We start from the raw sequence: 15736 nt of genomic DNA on the forward strand, positions 1-15736 counted from the left end.
TGGGCTGTTTTGTGCTATGCCTCTGGCCAGATTTATATATCCCACCATTATTAATATTATTAATAATGCCTTATGTTATATTACTATCATGTATTCTATTACCATTCAACCCAAAATCCTTCTGTAACACCAAATGTCTATTCTTTTATCATTACCACTTTCCATGATGTATTGTAAGCCACATTGAGCCTGCAAAGAGGTGGGAAAATGTGGGATACAAATGCAATAAATAATTATAAAAAGGTAGCTTCACAGCCAAAAGGTCCTGAAAACCTCCCACACACACACATTGTCATGCAGCCTGTGTAGCCACATTGTACTGCCACTGCAGGGTCGCACTCTTTGAAATCTCCCTCCTCCTCCTCCTCAGGCAGTGTAAGGCACTATTCCCCCCCCCCCCCCCCCCCAACATGCAGTCAGTACCATCAAGACCAAGGCCACTGCTTAGTGAATGTTTGATTTCTATGCAAAAATCGCAATTCCACATGCCAAGGGGAGAATGTTAAAAGCACAACTCCGCAACACCATAGACCCCTTGATAATGTAAACTGAGCAGCATGGCCATAAACCATAACCAAACTGTTGCACTGGTATATAAGAATATTCCCAACTCAAAACTGTGCTCAATTATTTATACACTTTTGTAGTACATTCACAGTGGACTCAAAAATTTTTTGGGAGGAAAAGACCTCAGAAGCCTTCAGTGCTCAGTACAAAAGCACAGACAATTTTAGCATTTAATAGGCAACATGCTCAATCATAGGTCAGAAAAACCTCCATTTTTTAAATTTAACTTTGCACCTAAAATACCAAAAAAACTTCTTATTTTTAGGCACTAAACATTCAACACTTAGCTTAATGAAGCATTCCATAGCTAAGTGTTGGGTGTTTAGTGCCTGAAAATAAGAAGTCTTGAGTTTGGTATTTTAAATGCAAAATTAAATTTAAAAAACAGAGGTTTTCTGACCCATGATTGAGAATGTTGCCTACTAAGTGCTAAAATTGTCTGTGTATTTTTACACTGAGCACTGAAGGCTTCTGAGGTCTTTTCCTCCAAAGATTTTTCAAGTCCATTGTGAATGTACTACAAAAGTGTATAAATAATTGAGCACAGTTTTGAGCTGGGCATAAACCATAACCACCATGCATCTGGTCATTGATGCAAACTGCTTTTATAATATTGATTCTCTTCAGTTGTCTCTAGGACGTCTGACAACAGAACAATTTATAGGAATAGCTCATTATGACATTTTTCTGCCCAACAGTTTCCACTTCAGGGCCCCTACCATTGAGCGACAATGTTTTTCATACCTAGCCTCACTTTTCAGCCCCTACTGACCTACAGGTCTCACAAAAAGCTTCTATGTATGGCCCTGCACCCCTTCACATCCTCCATGTGCCTGCCACCCATTCCCTCTGTTGCTTTGAAATTTTGGCTCATCTAGAACATGACACTTCTGGTGTACAGTGTCATGAACATTCATTCTCAACCACTCTGGCTTTTACTTCCTTTTCTAGCCCCCTCCTGACAACCCCTGACCAGGAGGCATCTACCAGGGCAGATGACCAAATGTGTCATGGATGGGATGCCCCTCTCTCCTGGGACTGAGATTACTCCCTACTGTACTGTACCTCGGAAAAAGGCATGAGCTGAATGCACAGACAGACAGACAAATGCCCGCCCAGGGAGGCAAGGTCAGGCTCAGGAACAGAACCCAGGGCTCCCACTCAGTAGAATGTAGGACTGCTCCTTCACATATTTTTATGGATGGTTTCTCTGTGGCCAAGTCTTCAAATATTAATACTCTGGTTCTTCCCCTCAAGAGAAATGACAGAACACTGGGGTAAACTATATAGAAAAGGAAAACCACAGACACCCCCCTTGAGCTGCAAACACCGGTCTCCCTTCCTTCCTAAAAAGAAACCCTAAAATCCTCATATAGTCTAGGAACCCTGACAGTTAAAAGCACATGAGGAAGTCCAATGCATTTACTTTCAACAAGTACCGAACTGTGACAGCCATCATTTCTCTGCTTCAGTGAGGTCTGCAGGTGGCAGCCTGAAGCCACAGTACCTGTATGACCTAACCATAAAAACCTAGGATCTCGTGCAGGAGTCCCATAGGAGTCCCATTGTACCTCTGTGTCATTTGCTGTCAAGTGCACTGTAAAATATCAAAACAATATTGATCGGAACTTGCACCATGGAACAAATGAAGTGGGTCCCTCTGATTACATACTGACTGCTCAGGGGAGCCCAGGCGCCCACAGATTTCTCCACTGTCATTTCTATTTATTCAGAACAATGCAATAAGATCACCCTCCCAGTCCCTGAGGGCCACCCACAGGTCAGGTGTTTAGAACACCTCTAATGAATAAGCATAGTAAATGTGATTGTCTACTACCTCAGCTGTATTCAAATCTCCTTTGCCATGTTCATTAGGGGTATTCTAAAAACCTGACCCTTTCCTCAGCCCTCCAGGACAGAGAGCGAAGACCAAGACAGTAAGAGACTGACTTTTGCTCAACAGTGAGAGGCGTTTAATGCAGGCACATTTTAAAACAGAAGACCACAGCTAAACCCCCCTTCCTGCCCTGAAAGTGTTAAAAAAAAGGGGGGGGGATCCTAAGTCAACGCACAGCTCCTCCCCCACGGATGGCATTGGCAAGAGCTGATTTTACTCGCAGGCTGGCAGCACTTAGAAAACCGTTACAAAAAATTAAAGTTCAACACACCCTGATCAATTTCAACGACTCCTACACGGGGAAGAGGTTTAAGCAATTAATCGCTTTCCAACAGCGGAATATGCGCGTTAATTCCATGGGAGAAAGAAAGGCAGCGATTCGCTGCCCAGCCATTTCCCTCCGGAACAGATCTTGAACTTCAACAGGAGGCTACACACAGGCAGAGAGAGAGGGAGATGCAGCTCCAGCACCAGCCCTCGGCACACATGACCTCCACAAGAAGGGATCGAGCAGCAAAAATCTGCCGAACAGGGAGGGAGGATAGAGGCAAATTAAGACACACCTTTTTAAAGATGGGAAATGTATGGAGGAGTCGTCAGCTACGCTGGATGGAAATAATTGGGGGGGGGGGGGGGTTACATCTCGCTGGTTCTGCACACCAAAGCGTTAAATCCAGCCCTCGAATCTCAAGGGGAACTTTGAAAGCCAACACGGCACAATCGCCATCCCCTTTTATAGGCAGCAACAACAAAAACACTCCTGAGCAACACATCAATCCCCCGAAAGCCCTCTTAACGCTTGGTTTCCTTCCACAGCTGACACACACAGACCCAGCCTTTGAATGCAAGGACGGGGGTGGAAAGGGGGATCTCCGCATTATTTCCAAGCTGGCTTAAAAACCTCGCTCTCTCTCATCAATCTTATCTTCCGGGAGAACTTACAAAAGCCCTGCCCTACATATTTTCCATCCTTCCCATGATAGACAACAAAAATAATCTGTCCAGTCAAAAAAAAAAAAAAAATAAAAGCAGCATCGTACTATAGCGAACCTCTGTCTCTCTCCCTTCCTCCCGGTACAAATTACAAACACAAAAATCTAAAGCGGCAGAAGAAAATAGAAGGGGGGGGGGGTAAAAATCCCCGTACGTCATGAGGAAATGTATCCAAACAAGCATGCATACGGGATTCCAATCATATTATGAAAAAGAACGAAAATAATCCAAACAATAGAGTGCCTAAGATGCTTTAAATTTTCGATGCCAAATTTGAACCAAAAAATTTCGTTTCTGAGCTGTTACGAAAACAGAATGTCAAATAACTACATTGGAAATAAATACTGGGGGGGGGGGGGGGATATCAGCTGAAACGTATCTATTGCCCCAAACGTTTGCCGGGGAGAGCATAACCCCACCACTACACCCCCCTCTCCCCAATGAAATGTCACTGTAATCGCGCTACGGGCATGCAAACCAAATACCCCGCGGGAGGGGGAGGAATCCATCATCCCTGCCCAACCCCCACCCGGCTGCAAAGCGCACACACACACATTAAAAAAAAACACACACATCCAACCGCGAGCAGTGAAAGGCTTCGGCTTTACCTTCGGACAGCTCCAGCTCCAGCTCGGCCAGCCTGGCTCTCACCTCCAGCGGCAGAGGCACGCTCTCCAGGCTGCGATCCGCCATGCTCCGACTCTTTGTCTGCGCTCCTGGGCGACGCTTAGCAGCAATGCATCGGCACTGATTTCCCGGCGCCTCTCCTCGTCCTCCTGCCCTGTCACTGCAGCTGCGCCATCTCTGCGCAGCCCCTCGGCCTCTCTCCGTCTCGGGTGCCCGGGAGCGCCCCCGGCACGATCCGCGCTCGCCGTAGCTACTCGGGCAGCAAGAGGGTCTCGGGCGGTGGTGGCTACTGCTGCTGCCTGCGCTCAGAGCGCCTGTCACGGTCACGTGAGCGCGGCCGTGTGGCTAGTGCTGCCGCCGCCGCTCTTTAGGGGGAGCCCGAGAGCTGAGCGACCTGGCGTGAGGGGAAAGGGTGTAAAACAGCTTATGCCTCCTCTTCCCCCGCCCAATCCATTACCTGCAGAGTACGGACCCCCGTGAGGATGGCCTACGCTTCATGTAGCACTATTATTATTATGACAATTTTCTGGAAGCACATTTTTCGGGGTTTCCAAGACCCCGACTTCAGGCCATAAGGTGGTCAGCTCATAAAAGCCAGATCTGTGGATCCAGTGGATGCTACAAGTAACCCCTCCCCCCTTTGCTCTCTGAATATGTTCAGGGAGGGGGGGTTACTTGTATTGTGTCTGGCACCCCCAATTATTTTGAAATGTTGGCATCTATGGGTCAGGTCAGCTAGAGGTCACACAGAGTGTTGTGGCAAACATTAGCAGTGAAGAATCAGAGACAATGCATGACGTAGTAACCTAGTAGATGACGGTCCATCTAATCTGCCCAACAAGATAAACTCATATGTGCTACTTCTTGTGTATACCTTACCTTGATTTGTATCTGCCATTTTCAGGACACAGACCATAGAAGTCTTGCCCAGAACTAGCCCCATTTTCAGGACACAGACCGTAGAAGTCTTGCCCAGAACTAGCCCCACCACCCAAACACCAGCCCCACCTCCCAATCTCGGCTAAGCTTCTGAGGATCCATTCCTTCTGCATTTGAGGCGCAATGTCTTAAGCTACACTATCCTTTAGCATGGCTGTTTAGTTTTGAGTTTTCAGTGTCAACCTTAATCCCCATAGTGAATCTTTTATTTATTTGGATTTATTTACTGCCTTTTTGAAAGAATTCACTCAAGGCAGTGTACAGTAAGAATAAATCAAACATAAGCAATAAACAATTACAGCAGTAAAAATATTCAAATAACAATACAAAGTATGACATAGTATACTACTTACAATGTCAACACAACACATAGACAGCGTAGGGTATAAGCAAAGATTGAACATATAGATAGGTAAAAGAGTAAGAGGAGTTAGAAGATTAGGGGACTAATTTAAAGAAAGTTGCCTATGAAGTCAGAAAGGGTGATCAAATATTATCATCTAGGGTAGGAGTGGATAAACTTGACCTGCTACAGTATGTGCAGCCTGTGCCACTCCTTGTATGTGTGAGACTAAGAAGTTAGCTACTTCTTCCTTTAGGTTCTGATATTCAGTTTCCCATGCTGTTCCAAATAGCGCCATGAAATTAGCATGGGGAAAGAACGCTCCTGTGGTCAACACCACTAACATGCAAATATAGGTACATTATTAGCGTTAATCATAGGGAACTTCTGCGGGAGGATTGTGCCTAGGCATGCGCTCTGCCACTAAACTCAGGCAGAGGTTTGACAGGTCTAGGCTTTTCTCCCGGACCTGTCAAACCTAAAGCCTTGGTGGTCCAGTAGACCTCCCGAACCCCCACCCCACCAAACACAAGGGCTTGGACCCCCGACCCCTCAACCCCCAAGCACATAACCAGTGGTTTGCTGGTAAATTTTTAACAACAGGCTCTCTCCCCGGTCCATGGCCGGTCCAACCCAGTAAGCGAGGTAAGCATGGCAGGAGGACGCCGCCGCACCATGTTGACCCTCACCGCTTATTTCAGCTCCCGGACCCCGACAGCAGTCCTGCCTTCGGTTTCCTGCTCCGGTACCCGCGCCGTCCTAGGGCATTTAAATCTTATATTTAAATTTACCTCCGACGTCGCAGCAGCTGCGCAGCATCAGTGAAAGCGCTGCTGCCCGACGTCTCTAGCTTTCCCTTCGCTCGTTCGTTCCCTTCTCGGTGTCCCGCCCTCGCAAGGAAATGAAGTCAGAAGAGGGACCGAACGAGCAAGGCTGGGAGACGTCAGCAGCAGCGCTTTCACTGACGCTGTGCAGCTGCTGCAACGTTGGAGGTGAATTTAAACACAAGATTTAAACCAGAGAAGAGGGTGGGCAGGTGGACATGGGAGCGAGAGAGCAGGGGAGAGAGGAGCATTGATCGATGGACATGGATGGGAGGGCAGGGCCCAGGGAGACAGGAGAAATTGCTGGACATGGAGGGGAGGGAGGAGAATTGCTGAATATGGATGGATGGAGGAGGGAAGGGGAGAGAGGAGCATCGATGGACAAAGATGGACATGGATGGGAGGGCAGGGCCCAGGGAGACAGGAGAAATTGCTGGACATGGAGGGCAGAGAGAAAGAGGAGAATTGCTGGATATGGATGGATGGATGGAGGGAGGGCAGGGGAGTTGCTAGACATGGGTGGATGGAGGGGAGGGCAGGGAGAGAATAGTTGGACATAGATGGAGGGGAGGGAAGGGAAGACAGGTGTAATATTTTCAATGATGCCATGGCTAGTAAAAGGGGTGTGACTACTGTAGGGGCGGAGCCATAGTGATCCTGCCCCTGGATGGGTAGGGGCGCCGACTAATAGGCTGCAGGAGGGTGCCAGAAACCCTAGGACTGGCCCTGCCCCGGTCCACCTCGGCGCCCCCCCCCCCATCTACCTCTGCACCCCCCACCCACCTCTGTGCCCCCCCCCAAAATTGCAGAGCTGGCTATAGCCGGGGGGGGGGCGCAATGCAGTACTCTCTCCAGGAAAAAAAAATTAAATTATCCCAGATTCCAATGTAATTCATGTTTAATATGGGATAAAATGCCATAAATAAGTAAATAAATATAAACTTTTAACGTTCAGCACCTGATTCTCAAAGTGGACGTATTCCAAACACTAATGAAAATAAAATTATTTTTTTCTACCTTTGTTGTCTGGTGATTTTGTTTCTCTGATCAAGCTGGCCCGGTATCTGATTCTGCTGCTCTCTATCTGTTCCCTTGACTCCGTTTCCAGGGCTTCCTTTCCATTTATTTCTTTTCTTTCCTCCTTTCTTCTTCATTTCTAGTCCTCCGCAGACTTGACTGTACAGTGGATCCAACTTCTGCCTATTTTCTCCATCCATGTGCAGTTTCTCGCCTCACTTCCTTTTCCCTCATCTAATCTCCTTCCTCTATCTTCCCTCCATGTCCAGCATTTCTTCTCTCTCCCTTCCCTCCCCTCCATCCATGTCCAGAATTTCTCTTACCCTCCCCTCCATCCATGTTCTGAAACTCTCTTCTCTCCCCTGCCCCCCTCTACCCATCCATACCCAGCAATTCTCTTCTCTCCCCTGCCCCCTCTACCCATCCATGCCCAGCAATTCTCTTCCCTGCCCCCCTCTACCCATCCATACCCAGTGATTCTCCTCCCTCCCCTGTCCTCCCGCTCCCATCCATGTCCAGCGATTCTCCGTCGCCCCCACCCTCTCCTCCCGCTCCCATCCATCTTTTACTATTACCTCTGTCGAAGCGCCGCGTTATTTAAAGCCCTGCTGCCCGTCTCCAGCCTTCCCTGTTTGCTTCTGATGAGTTCGTTCGTTCCCTCAGTCCCGCCTTCGCGGAAAAAGGAAATGACGTCAGAATGACGTCAGAAGGCGGGACTAAGGGCACGAACGAACTCATCAGAAGCAAGCAGGGAAGGCTGGAGACGGGCAGCAGGGCTTTAAATAACGTGGCACTTCGAGGGAGGTAATAGAAACTGACGGATGGGAGCGGGAGGGGAGGGTGGGGGCGAAGGACATCGCTGGACATGTTTGGGAGCAGGAGGGGAGGTAAGCATGGCCTGTGATGGCGCCCTCCTGCCGTGCTTACCTCATACAATGGAGCCGGCTCGCCCCGAAGAACAACCGGCTCGCAAGAGCTGTCAAAATTTAACAAGCGGCTCTTGCGAGCCGGTGCGAGCCGGCTCCAGCACACCACTGTACATAACCCACCCTCACCGACCCACCCCGCCAAACACAAAGCCTGGAGGTCTGGTGACCCTCAGACCCCTAACCCCTACCCACCAAAAAATAAAATGCCCTGGTGGTCCAGTGGGACCCTCAACGTGGAACCCCCCCCCCCCCCATCACCTCTCCCTCATACCTTAAAGAAGGAGGAGGGACTAGAACTCTCTCCTTTCTCTCCGGCCACCACCTCAAAATGGCAGCACCATGCCCCATCCTGGGATGCATTGGGTAGGATATGGAAGTTAAGCTCTGACCAGCGTATCCCAGGATGCACCAGGCAGGGCACAGCCATTTTGAGGTGGCACCTGGAGAGGAGAAAGGGAGTGCTAGTCCCTCCTACTACTACTACTTTAAGGTATGAGAGGAGAAGGGGTCACGTTGAGGGTCCCACCAGGGTATTTTTAGTGGGTGGAAGGGGGTCCACTGGAACTCCAGGCCTTGTGTTTGGTGGGGTGGGTCTAGGGGTCCAGGCCCTTACATGTGGGGGGGGGGGCTAGAGGTGCATGCAAATGCATGCTGCCGGGTCTCCCTATTCCTTCTTAATGCCCTGGCAAACCCTAACGCCAGCTCCAAGCTGGTGCAGGATTTGCTGCGGGGGCAGCACCCTTGTTTGGGGCGCTGCAAGCTGAGCATTGGGGAGAAATAGCGATGACCCTGTTGAGCATACATTTGCATGCAATTAGCATTCAGAGCCACCGAGCTCTTAGTTTCACGTGCTGGCTAGCTCTGAACATCCTGCAGGAGCAAATGCGGGTGCTAGTCTGGCACTAATGGCCTCTAGCGCCCGCATTTGCTTCTGAGCATCTGCCTGAGTGGAAAAATCTGCATTGAAAGCACTACAGGGTAGTGTGGTCTGCAACCAAATCGCCTGCACACCCACTGAATTTGGAATTCTTTCTGATGTAAACAACTGTGATTCTTTCCCTTTAGTGTAGAATCTTTACTTATCATTCTATACCACTGCTAGATGTACACAGCACTGTACACAAACATATAAGAGATTGTACCTTCTCAACAGAGCTTATAATCTTTCAAAGACAAACAGGACAAATAAGAAATGAGGCTAAAGATCCTATTTAGGAACAGTAGGGTCATCTAAGATGACGTGCACCACTTCTCTTCGGAGAAATTGTGACCCAAATGGATCGGGTAGCCACCCCCACCCTGGACTAGGCACAGTGAAGCCCTTATCCAGAGACCCTCTGTGCTGCTGGAGTAATAATATTCGCCTGGTTAAGGAAGGTATCCAGGGGCATCTTTCTTTCACAATCACCATGTTGTAAAATGGCAGCAGGGATCAGTCTGCCAAATAATGCAATTCTGTGGGAGACATCCGCGAGTCTGCTGCCCATGGCAGGCGTGAGAGAAAGATGTCACTGAACACCTCCCTGGACCAGGTAAGTATTTTTTGTTTAGGGGGGGGGGGGTTGGTCCAGCAGTACAGAGGCTCTCTTGTCACTGATCTCCCTGATTTGAGATGCCCAGGCCAGGTGTACCCCTACCCTAGACCAGTTAAGTCTGGGAGTAGGGATGGGGGCCAAGGCTTAGTGGACTACCAGGGAATTTTTGCAGGTGGGAGGAGCAGGGAGTCAGTCTTTTTTTTTTTTTTTTTTTTAATGTTTACTTTTCTCTCAGAATGTGAGCCAGTCCCTGATAATTTATTCCTGATGCAGCAATCTGCTGCAGATTATAACAGCAATGTGCGCTGGTTTTCTGTCAGCACACACTTTATAACACAGTGGTAATCTGAAACCATCAGTGCACTGCAGGAGGAGTAAAAGTGCACACTTTTCTAATGCACAGCTTATTTCAGCCCTTGGAGATTACTTATGTGTAACCTTGTAGAGAGGATTTGGGGGAGAGATCCTGATAGTATGAATGAATGTCTCCAGGCAGGGTTGCCAGCTCTAGGTTTTCTACCGCCCCAAGCAAACGATTTTTCGCTGCCCTCCCCCATAAATTTGTTGCTTTTACTCATACGTGTGCTTTGCAATTATGTGATTTGATTTTGTGAACACAAAAATTATTAAGTCACATTAACAAACATAATTCACACTAATGAATGTGCATCCCTAGTTTTTACTTGTGAAAACAATGGGCAAAATGCCAGGAAGAAAATCCTGGAGAAGGACCAAGGTCGGTGGCAAAGGGTATATCTGGGAATGGAGTACATACTGCGTCGTTCATGGAAGAAAGCGTTTATAAATTACTTGAAATTCTGAAAGTGGATAAAGCGATGGGGCCGGATGAGATATATCCCAGGGTACTGACTGATCTCAGAGAAGTCCTGGCAGGACCTCTTAAGGATTTATTTAATAGATCTTTACAGACGGGAGAGGTATCGAGGGATTGGAGATGAGCGGATATGGTCCCTCTACACAAAAGTGGAGATAGGGAGGAAGTGGGAAACTACAGGCCGGTAAGCCTCACGTCAGTGGTAGGAAAAATAATGGAATCACTGTTAAAGGAAAGGATAGTGGACTTTCTAGAAGCCAACGGGTTACAATATCCGAGGCAACATGGCTTCACCAAAGGAAAATCCTGCCAAATGAATTTGATTGAATTCTTTGAGTGGGTGACCAAGAACTGGATGAAGGATGTGCAATAGATGTAATCTACTTGGATTTCAACCAAGCCTTTGATACGGTCCCTCACAGAAGACTCATAAGCTGAGAGGGCTGAACTTAGGACCCAAAGTGGTGAACTGGATTTTTTTTTTGTTTCATTTGTACCCCGTGCATTCCCACTCATGGCAGGCTCAATGCAGCTTACATGGGGCAATGGAGGGTTAAGTGACTTGCCCAGAGTCAGAAGGAGCTGCCTGTGCTTGAAGTGGGAATCAAACTCAGTTCCTCAGTTCCCTAGGACCAAAGTCCACATCCTAACCACTAGGCCACTCCTCCACTGGAAACTGGTTGACCAACAGGCAGCAGAGGGTGGTGGTAAATGGAATCCGCTTGAAGGAAAGGAAGGTGAATATGCCCCCCCCCCCCCGGGTACTACGCTCTGTGGATAAATCTCTCTTGTCTGTCCCCTTCTCCTCTACTGCTAATTCCAGACTCCGTTCCATTTATCTCACTGCACCTCACGCCTGGAATAGACTTCCCGAGCCTGTACGTCTAGCCCCGTCTTTGGCCGTTTTCAAATCCAGGCTAAAAGCCCACCTCTTTAACGCTGCTTTTGACTCCTAACCACTACTCACTTGCCCTGTACCCTTTTATCCCCACCTCTTTAATTCCCTTACCTCTTAATTGTTCTGTCTGTTTGCCTGTCCTGTTTAGATTGTGAGCTCTTTGAGCAGGGACTGTCTTTTCATGTATGATGTGCAGCGCTGCGTAAGCCTTGTAGCGTTATAGAAGTGATAAGTAGTAGTAGCAGTAGTAGTAGTAGTAGTGGAGTGCCTCAGTGGTTTGTGCTGGGTCCGATTCTGTTTAATGTATTTGTGCAAGACATTTCTGAAGGGTTACAAGGAAAGGTTTGTCTTTTTGTGGATGACACGAAGATAGCCAACAGAGTGGATACCCTGGAGGGAGTAGAAACCATTAGAAGGGATCTCCAACCATTAGAAGAATAGTCAAGGTATGGCAGTTAAAATTTAATACTGAAAAACAGGAGAAACAAAAAATATACATAACCTGTGCTCTAAATAACATCCCAAAATATCACAGGAAAATATAAAATAATTAAATCATATATAGCAAAACATAATACTCAATATGAATAAATACAAAACAGGAAAGTGAAAGTATTACAAGAAACAACTTACAGATGTCATGCAAATATTTATTATAAAATAACAATGCACACTTATAATCCCCACATATATAAACCATCTGTCGGAAGCTGGGATAATGTCCTCAAATATGCCCAATAATAAAGTGCAGTCTATATCAGTGTAACAGCTCTAAATGTCTCTTCACCCTTAGGTTCTTGGTAATACACACTCAGTGAGAACCCAGGACTTATTTGACATCAAAATACTGTCCAATTCAGGATATCAGTGATACCGTCAAACAGCAGATCGCTGTAGTTGGTATATATTGCTCATTCAAAAGATATTAACTTGATGACAAAATCCTTGAATATATTAGAATCATGGGACAGCACAAATGCAAAATGCTCAATCAAATCCAGCTTCCATGGCTTCCAAAACTAGTGAAGACTCCAACGTGAATCACTGACAAAATCACTTAAAAATACAAATCCAATTCGTTGCCTTGACTCTGGCCGAGTTTCGCTTCAAGCTTTATCAAAAGGGACACTGTAAAAACATATGCAAGACATCAGATTATCCCCCAATACACTAACACTCCCCTTAAATACAACACTCAAAAATAATATGAGAAATATATCTTAATAATCCATGTACACATCTTAAATCTTCACATTTATCAAGTTGTTTAGGCAACTGTTAATCCCGCACAGGAAACCAGTCCAGAATGCATCTCACCACCCGGTGGCATGCAAAACTTACGCAGCCTACATTGAATACACGTGTTATCAGTCAATCATTCCCGTTCAATTTCTTTGTTCAATCCCCCAGCTGTGTGGTGTTCCACAAATGAATAAATCGCTCTTCCTTATTTTTTTTTGCATTTGTTTCCCACATTTTCCCACCTATTGGCAGGCTCAATGTGGCTTACAATGCTCCGTTATGGCATTCGCCATTCCAGAGTGAGAAGAATACAAATTGGTGTTACATTGAGAACATAGAAAAAAACTTAATAGTATTAGACTATTATGCAACCAAATCTTGGAAGAAATCAGTTTAGAATATAAGGTCACAGGAGCGATATGTTACGATTATAATTGTTGCTCATTGTGGTATGCCTTGTTGAAGAGGTAGGTCTTCAGGGATATACGAAAGTTAGTTAATTCGTAAATTGTTCTTAGGTTAAGTGGCAGTAAGTTCCACATCTGCGTGCCTAGGTAGGAAAAGCTGGACACATGTGTTAGTTTGTATTTTATTCCTTTACAGTTGGGGAAGTGAAGATTAAGGAATGTTCGGGATGATCTTTTAGCGTTCCTGGGTGGTAAGTCGATCAGGTCTGACATGTATGCCGGGGCTTCTCCGTGAATGATTTTGTGAACTAGAGTGCAGACCTTGAAAGCGATAAGTTCTTTAAGTGGAAGCCAGTGTAGTTTTTCTCTTAGGGGTTTTGCGCTTTCATACTTTGCTTTCCCAAATATGAGTCTAGCGGCGGTGTTCTAGGCTGTCTGAAGTTTCTATCTGGGTACACTTTTCCCCGAGTTTGAACTTGCAATAACACCAGAAACTTCAACTCAGTAAGGGGTCCTTTTACTAAAATGTGCTGAAAAATGGCCTGCGGTAGTGTAGACGTGTGTTTTGGGGGCACGCAGAATTATGTTTCAGTGTACATCCAAAAAAATGCCTTTTTAAAATTTTTGCCGAAAATGGACGTGTAGCAAAATGAAAATTGTCGTGCGTCCATTTTAGGTCTGAGACCTTACCGCAAGCCATTGACCTAGTGGTAAGGTCTCACGCGGTAACCGGGCACGTCAAATGCTACTTGAAGCATGTAGCTGTTGCATTGCAGAAAAAATATTTTTCGGACGCACATAGCGGACGTGCGCCAAAATTTAAATTACTGCAAGGGGCAAGTGGTAACCGGGTGGTAACTCCAATTTGGTGTGCATTGGGCACGCGAAGGACACCTAAACGGCTTAGTAAAAGGGCCCCTAATTGAATGATTATATTACTTCCCATGAGCTGTTAAAGGTGCAGCCTTCTTATTAGTTTTACTACTACTACTATGTTCTCCAATATGTGTCTTCACCTTTCTAGTAGTTTGACCAATGTAATAAAGTCCACAGGGGCAGATGATACAATAAACAACCCCAGCAGAATTACAGTCCCTGAGTGCAAACAGAATTATTTAAATGAATGGGGAATCTGTACTGTTGTAGTTTCAAGAGCATACTGGCAATATATGCAAGCTCCACATTTAAAGTGATCTATATCACCAGACTTCAAAAGTTTGGGATTGGATAAAAGTTTGCCCAAATTCTTCCCCCTGCGATAAGCAAACTTGGGGTAATCCTTAAGAGAACAATGAATTCCAAGTACATGCCAGTAATTTTTTATAATCCGATTAATCTTAAGGGCTGCCAGAGAACAAGGCAGGACACACACCAGCACATCAGAATTTTCAGGCAATGTGGAATGTAACAACCACTGCCTATTGGCATAAAATGCCCTTTTATATGCTTTTTTAACAATAGATTTAGGATATCCACGTTGACAAAATCTATGAAACATAACATTAGCCTGTGCCTTAAATTGTTCTGTGGTGAAACACAAAGGTTTCAGTCGGAGGAATTGGCCAATAGGAACACTGTCCTGCAACTGCTTGGGATGATAGCTGGCATAATGTAAAAGCATATTTCTATCAGAAGTTCTGAAAGAAGAGGACATTTCTCTGGTAAGATTGGGGTTTAAAGGAAGAATTGTAGGTTAGTGTTAGGAAAAATAAAAATATAAAAAGCAAATTTTATCAACTAATCTCCACAGTCTTTTCCACTTAGTTTTAAAAACTTTGTACTATAGCATTAACAGATAGAATCAAACAGGCACTGTAGGATCTAGTTTAGTATTAAGGGGGAATAAAAATGGAGAGAGAGAGAAAAGCAAGCATCATTAACTAGTTGCCGTGAAGGGGCATAATTGAACGGGGCGCTGAAGTTTTCATGAGGGCGTCCTCGCAGGATGGCCCCGCGAAGGGGCGGGGAAACCCGTATTATCGAAACAAGATGGGCGTCCATCTTTCATTTTGATAATACGGTCGGGGACGCCCAAATCTCAACATTTAGGTCGACCTTAGAGATGGTCGACCTAAATGTTGAGATGGTCGACCTTAGAAATGGTCGTCCATGGTTTTCGGCCATAATGGAAACCGAGGATGCCCATCTCAAAAACGACCAAATCCAAGCCCTTTGGTTGTGGGAGGAGCCAGAATTCGTAGTGCACTGGTCCCCCTGACATGCCAGAACACCAACCTGGCACCCTAGGGGGCACTACAGTGAACTTTACAAATTGCTTCCAGGTGCATAGCTCCCTTACCTTGGGTGCTGAGCCTGGGCCCGCTTGTTTGAAGTGCACTGCACCCTCTAAAACTGCTCCAGGGACCTGCATACTGCTGTCATGGAGCTGGGTATGACATTTGAGGCTGGCAAAAAAACTTTAAGGTTTTTTTTTAGGGTGGGAGGGGGTTGGTGACCACTGGGGGAGTAAGGGGAGGTCATCCCTGGTTCCCTCCGGTGGTCATCTGGTCAGTTCGGGCACCTTTTCACGGCTTGGTCGCAAGAAAAAATGGACCAAGTAAAGTCGGCCAAGTGCTTGTCAGGGATGCCCTTTTTTTTCCATTATTGGCCAAGGACGCCCATCTCTTAATCACGCCCCAGTCCCACTTTCGCTACGGTGCTGACACGCCCCCGTGAAATTTGG

The 15736-nt window shown here is 46.3% G+C and overlaps 1 protein-coding gene across 1 annotated transcript in view; it reads right to left on the reverse strand.

Moving 5' to 3' along the window:
* The window catches only part of DIP2C (disco interacting protein 2 homolog C), a 763198-nt gene extending 758845 nt beyond the window's left edge, over positions 1-4353 (reverse strand). The window contains 1 exon segment of the mRNA XM_030198809.1: positions 4066-4353. The gene's annotated coding sequence lies outside the window, so the exon portion shown is untranslated.
* Between the last annotated feature and the right edge of the window lie 11383 nt (positions 4354-15736).

The sequence above is a fragment of the Microcaecilia unicolor genome, chromosome 1 (assembly GCF_901765095.1).
Source record: "Microcaecilia unicolor chromosome 1, aMicUni1.1, whole genome shotgun sequence".
NCBI lineage: Eukaryota > Metazoa > Chordata > Amphibia > Gymnophiona > Siphonopidae > Microcaecilia > Microcaecilia unicolor.